Raw genomic sequence first — 6,000 nt, forward strand, 5'->3', positions numbered from 1 at the left:
CAGTCTGGTAAGGCAGCCCTGGGGCCTTTCATTAGGCCCTGGCTGCCATTACACCTGCACGGCTCCCCCGATCTCACCACTTCGGGGAATTTAAATGCCGCTGTCAGAATTGACAGCGGCATTTAAATGGTTAATAGCGCCGATTCGGCCACGCGGCCGATCGCAGCTATTGCCCGCTGATGTCAGCTGTTATAAACAGCTGACGCCCGCACTGTATGAAGAGAGGTTGCCACGCAACCTCTCTTCATACATATCCCGCCGCTCCATGACGTACCGGTACGTCATGTAGCAGGAAGGGGTTAAAGTCTGACCAACCATCCAATGGAAAAACCCACAGAGCAGTACTGTGGTAGCAGGAATGACTTCCTATTTAAAAGGAGCCATTTGCACTGCGCTTTTCCATGCTCGTGAACATTGTGGGTGTTAGTAGTACTCCACAAATTAGATACTTACCTTCAGTCCTGTGGACCGGTGATACATTATTTTCATGGGACTGCTCCTGTAATGTTACAAAAGCACTTGTTTTCTGCTGCATAACATAATGGTATAAATTCCCATTTACGTATGTATATATCTGAGCGCGTCTATTCAAGAAGTAAAATAATGAATAAACTAATACGCTCTGGTATTGAGAAGGATACATATATATCCTTGTAGGTAGAAAAGAAAACACTGGAATATATACATTTATATAGATATAGTTATGTGCCTTTCTTTTTATATATATACTAACTTTATTCTTATATGTACTAACTCTATGAAAAACTTAATACTTCGCCTTATATCAGATATGCCAAGAGGCCTTGCAAGGCGAAGACAAAATGTATCTTGAACACAAGGAATAACCAGACACGAAGGCCGCGTGTACTTGGCTGTTTTTCCAGAGGCGCCGTAGCAAGATAACGACTGTTCAACTACGTACATAACTTTCACTGTCTCAGGCCGGAAATCCTGACTTCCCATATATGGTTATGCTGTGAATTTTAGCCAATGAGCCCATCACCCATTCCTGGTGATGAGACCAAAGGGTATAAGATCTCATGTAATCTGTAATAAAGAGGCGCAGCGCAGTCATGTCCCCGTGTGAGGAACTATACCAGACCTCTGTGTGGTGTTTTCTTCTTTACCGCCGGCAGCGGGGCAAGTGGGGTGGGCCTGATTGGGGATGTACGCAGAAATTACCCTGACAGTATATTATTCATGACTGTCGTCCATACTGGTTGGTGTTAGTCATAACTGTTGTGGATGCGAATAAGTGTCCCTCTCACCTGTGATCACCTCATTACACCATCAGCCCTTGTTCATACACTCCTTGCTAAAGAGGGAAGAAGACCCTCACTAAAGGTCAATCTCCGACCCATCCCACCCTCCATGTACCCTCTCTATTTATCTAATCTCTTGATAGTGAATGGTACCCCCCTAATATTGCAGCCCTGACTGTGGCGTAACATTAGAACATCATAAGATGGAAAAAACAAGCAATAAAAAAATAAAAAAAAACACAATCTAAAAAGGAAAGGAAAAGAAATGAGGAAGAGTACATCATAATGCATAGTCTTGCATTTGTATTATTTGGCAAGACCTTGGCGTACCGTGGCATCACTTTCTGAACTATTATAAGGGCCTATTTCCACTGTGTAGTGGTCTTATGAGCTGTATATGTTACAGAATTCCAAATATCCTGAAATTTGATTAATAAAATCATGTTTTCTGATATTTATCTTGTGCGCCTTTTACTGAAGCTGTCAAATCCTCCATCTCCATTATCTCTCTAACCATTCTAAACCACATCTTAATTGAGGGAGACATATTCTGCCGCAATAGTCTAGGAATACATGTGCAACCACTTCTTGACAACTGAGGTCCATTGCTTCCAGGGGTCTGTGCCACATATGAACCAGACCATCAGCCTGAAACAAGTGGTAGAGAGAAAATGGTTGAAGAAGTACGAGTGGCTGGGACTTTAGGAGGAAATGATTATGCTATTCTTCAATTTTAGATAAAAAGGGGATGATAATGAAAAAACTTAATCCTTCGCTCTTTTTAGGAACACCCCAATATCTCCTTCAAATGAAGTAAGTCTTCAAAGAAGGGAGGAAGGTCGATCCAGTAAACTACATGCCTGTGAGCCTGACTTCTATACTGGGTAAGATGTTTGAGGAAATTATTAAACAGCATATGTGCAAGTACTTAGATGAGAATGGAGTAATTAAACAAAGCCAGTATGGATTTGTAACAAACAAGTCATGCCAGACAAATCTAATTTCCTTCTATGACAGAATCACCGACTGGGTTGATTGGGGAAATGCGGTGGATATAGTATATCTTGACTTTAGTGATGCATTTGACAAAGTATCTTATATCATCTTTATTGATAAAATGACCAAATATATGATTGACAAGGCAACTGTTAGGTGGATTCACCACTGGCTGAGTGATCATACTAAGAGAGTGGTCATAAATAGCTGCACATCCAATTAGATGAATGTGTCAAGTGGGGTACCACTTGGGTACCATAGATTGGAAACATCAAATTTGCAGATGACGCAAAGCTAGGAGGGATAGAAAAGAGAGTAAGGATTTGAAAAGATCTAGAAAAGCTTGAACAGTGGGAAACTACTAACAGAATGGTATTTAATGAGTAGGAATGCAAGGTCCTACATCTGGGCAAAAAATGAATAAAAGCACCTACAGTATGGGAGTTAAGAGGGCCCCTCCATGATGCATGCATGCATTTTTCTTGTGCCTATGTGTTGTAAGTGTCTTATATGTTGCATAAATGTGATGTGTATTGCATAGCTGCAGCACTGAGTGGGTTGACTATCTGGTATGTGAGATGCCTGGAAAATGTATCTCATTGTTTGGCATGTGATTGTGCTATGTATATATGTTTGCAAGGTGTTTTGCAAGGAGTCTTTTCTAGTCTTGCAAGAGAGAGGAGCGTATGGAGTTCTGCAAGTGAGCCACACAGACACCATCTGTTCTGTGTGGGCCGGAATGGAAGATATCCACCAGCCTTCCCTGGGCCTACTTTACCCGGGAGATGCCAGTGTTACCCCTAATACACTATGAGTGAAGAGAGACAGTGGAACCACCAAGCAGCACTGAGTGAATTTTGCGTCCACTTGTGAGTGCTGACAGGTAGAGAGCTAGAGAGTGAAGAAGAGTGACTAGGAACAGAATCCCACAGATAACTTTGGACTGTGGATTTTTCTGTGATCCTGTGATTTCCTCTCTTGTGTTATACACCATTCTCTGCGGGCGTGTGTATCTACTGTTTTTGGACAGTGAATAATGTCTCAAGTAAACGAGCACTGCCGACCATTCCCGAATTTGCTCCTTAAACGTTTCCCTGTATGTAGATCACTTATTTCATCATCTGATATCACCGCGGAGGAAGGAACGGTGGCGTCACAAATGACAGGACTCTTAAAATAATCTACATTTTGGGTTACCCCCATGAAACTTTCCCCAGCGGTAACTTGAACGGGTCTCATGCAACCCCCAAGGGAGGAGATGGTAGAGCTCCTTGACATGGCCTAACTCTACCCCGCCATCTCCTCGCCTGTGGACCCGCTCCTTGAACGCTGCAGGAGGAATTGGACTAAGCAGCACATGTGAAAAAGACTTGGGTATACTAATAGACCATAGTCTGAACATGAGTCAATAGCATAATGCAGCAGCAAAAAAAAGCCAAATACAATTCTGGGATGTATTAAGAGAAGCATAGAGTCTAGATCACGTGAGCTAATTATCCCCCTCTACTCTTCCTTAGTCAGACCTCATCTGGAATACTGTGCCCAGTTGTGGGCACCCAGAATTAAAAAAAAAAAGAAAAACAGGAGCAAGTTCAGAGAAGAGTAACCAAAATGGTGAGTGGTCTGAAAATCATGTCCTATGAGGAACAGTTAAAGGATCTGGGAATGTTTAGCTTGCAAAACAAAAAGCTAAGAGGAGACGTAATAGCTGTCTACAAATATCTGAAGGGCTGTCACAGTGCAGAGGGATCAGCCCTATTCTCATTTGCACAAGGAAAGACTAGAAGCAATGGGATGAAACCGAAAGGGAGGAGACACATATTAGATATTAGTAAAAGCTTTCTAACAGTGAGGCCTTAGTCAGACGGGCGATTTTTCGCGCGATTTGCGCATGCGCATGCGTCCGGCGATTTTATAAAACCATTGCTTTGCAATGGTATCGGACACATGAGCGCTTTTTATGCGCTCGTCCGATAAATTATAGAACAAAAAAATCGCAAATCGCACCTATCTGCGATCTGCGATTCCTGTTCTCTTCTCTATATGCGCTCAATGGGGCCGGCGGCAGCAGCGCCGACCCCATTGAGAACATATAGAAGACAAATCATTCTTCTCTGCCACAGCTGTAACAGCTGTGACAGAGAAGAACGATGTTTGCCCATTGAATTCAATGGAGCGGCAATACAGCCGCTCCATTGAAAGCAATGGGCTGCCGGCGTGCGCGGGGTGAATTGTCGGGAAGGGGTTAAATATATAAACCCTTCCCTGCAATTCATTCTAAAATGTGTTAAAATAAAAAAAAAATTGTATACTCACCTTTCCGCTGCAGCCGGAGTCCAGCCGCGGCCGCTGTCAGTTCTCCTGAACTGCTTCTTGGCACTATTCAGCCGGCGGGGCTTTAAAATCCCCGCCTGCTGAATGATCTGCCTCTGATTGGTCACAGCCCTGACCAATCAGAGGCTGAAAACACTCACACACCAATTCATGAATTCATGAATGGGTGAGTGACTGCTGCCTCTCAGCGCTGAGCCAATCAGGGGCAGGTCTGACTCACATCCATTCATGAATGGGTGTGAGTGAGGCATGCCTCTGATTGGCTCAGCGCTGAGCCAATCAGGGGGCAGGTCTGACTCACACCCCCTTCACACGAACTGCAGGACAGCCACGCGGAGCTCCGGCTGCCGGGAGAAGGTGAGTATACAATTTTTTTTTATTTTAACACATTTTAGGATGGATTGCAGGGAAGGGCTTATATATTTAAGCCCTTACCGACAATTCATCCCGGGCTCGCCCGCAGCGCATTGCTTTCAATGGAGACAGCTGTATTGCCGTCTCCATTGAATGCAATGCGCTGGACAGCTCCGGCCCGTTTCTAATGAAACGCGGCTAGGAGCAGATTTTCGGGCGATTTTCGGGCGACTTGCGCGCACCGGTCACGCGTTTTGCGGATGCGCATCCGTCATGTGATCCGCAAATCGCCCGTCTGACTAAGGCCTGAGGGTGATCAATAAGTGAAACAGGTTACCACGGGAGGTGGTGAGTTCTCTTTCAATGGAAATCTTCAAACAGAGGCTGGACAAATATCTGTCTGGGATGATTTAGTGATCCTGCATTGAGCAGGGGGTTGGATCCAATGACCCTGGAGGTCCTTTCCAACTCTACCATTCCATAATTCTATGACTCATCGGGCCATGACACGTTGCCAGTCTTCTAAGGCTCAGCTAGCAAACTCACAAGCCCAGGTGAGGTGCTGTGTCCAGTGCTTTGTTAAAACAGGCACTCTGAAGGGGTTTTCTACTCTAGTATTTCTTGGAAGCCAAAGAACACAGCAGTAACCCCCCGCCACCCAGTCAGTGGGTGAAATTTAACAAAAAGAAACTAAGGCCTAGTGCCCAAGGTCGTGACAGGCTCCGCAAAAGGAAATCCGCAGCGGAGTCCGTCACGGCGCCCCCCTTGCCGGCACGCATGCGCAGTGCAGAACATGACGCGCCGGCATTGTCATATGACACGCCCGCAGTGTCACATGATGCGCCCGCAGCGTCACATGACGCGCTGGCCGTGTCATATGACGCAGGCGTCAGTGGGCGGGGAAGCATTTTCAGGCGCTACAGAGGAAGATAGCGTGAGGGACAGATTCCATTGACTGCAATGGAAGCAGTCCGCACGTACACCTGTGGCAAATAGAACATGCCGCGGGTGATTACGGGTGATTTCACGGGGCAAAATTCCACAATGAAATTCC

Source organism: Eleutherodactylus coqui, chromosome 3 (genome assembly GCF_035609145.1).
Source record: "Eleutherodactylus coqui strain aEleCoq1 chromosome 3, aEleCoq1.hap1, whole genome shotgun sequence".
Taxonomy (NCBI): domain Eukaryota; kingdom Metazoa; phylum Chordata; class Amphibia; order Anura; family Eleutherodactylidae; genus Eleutherodactylus; species Eleutherodactylus coqui.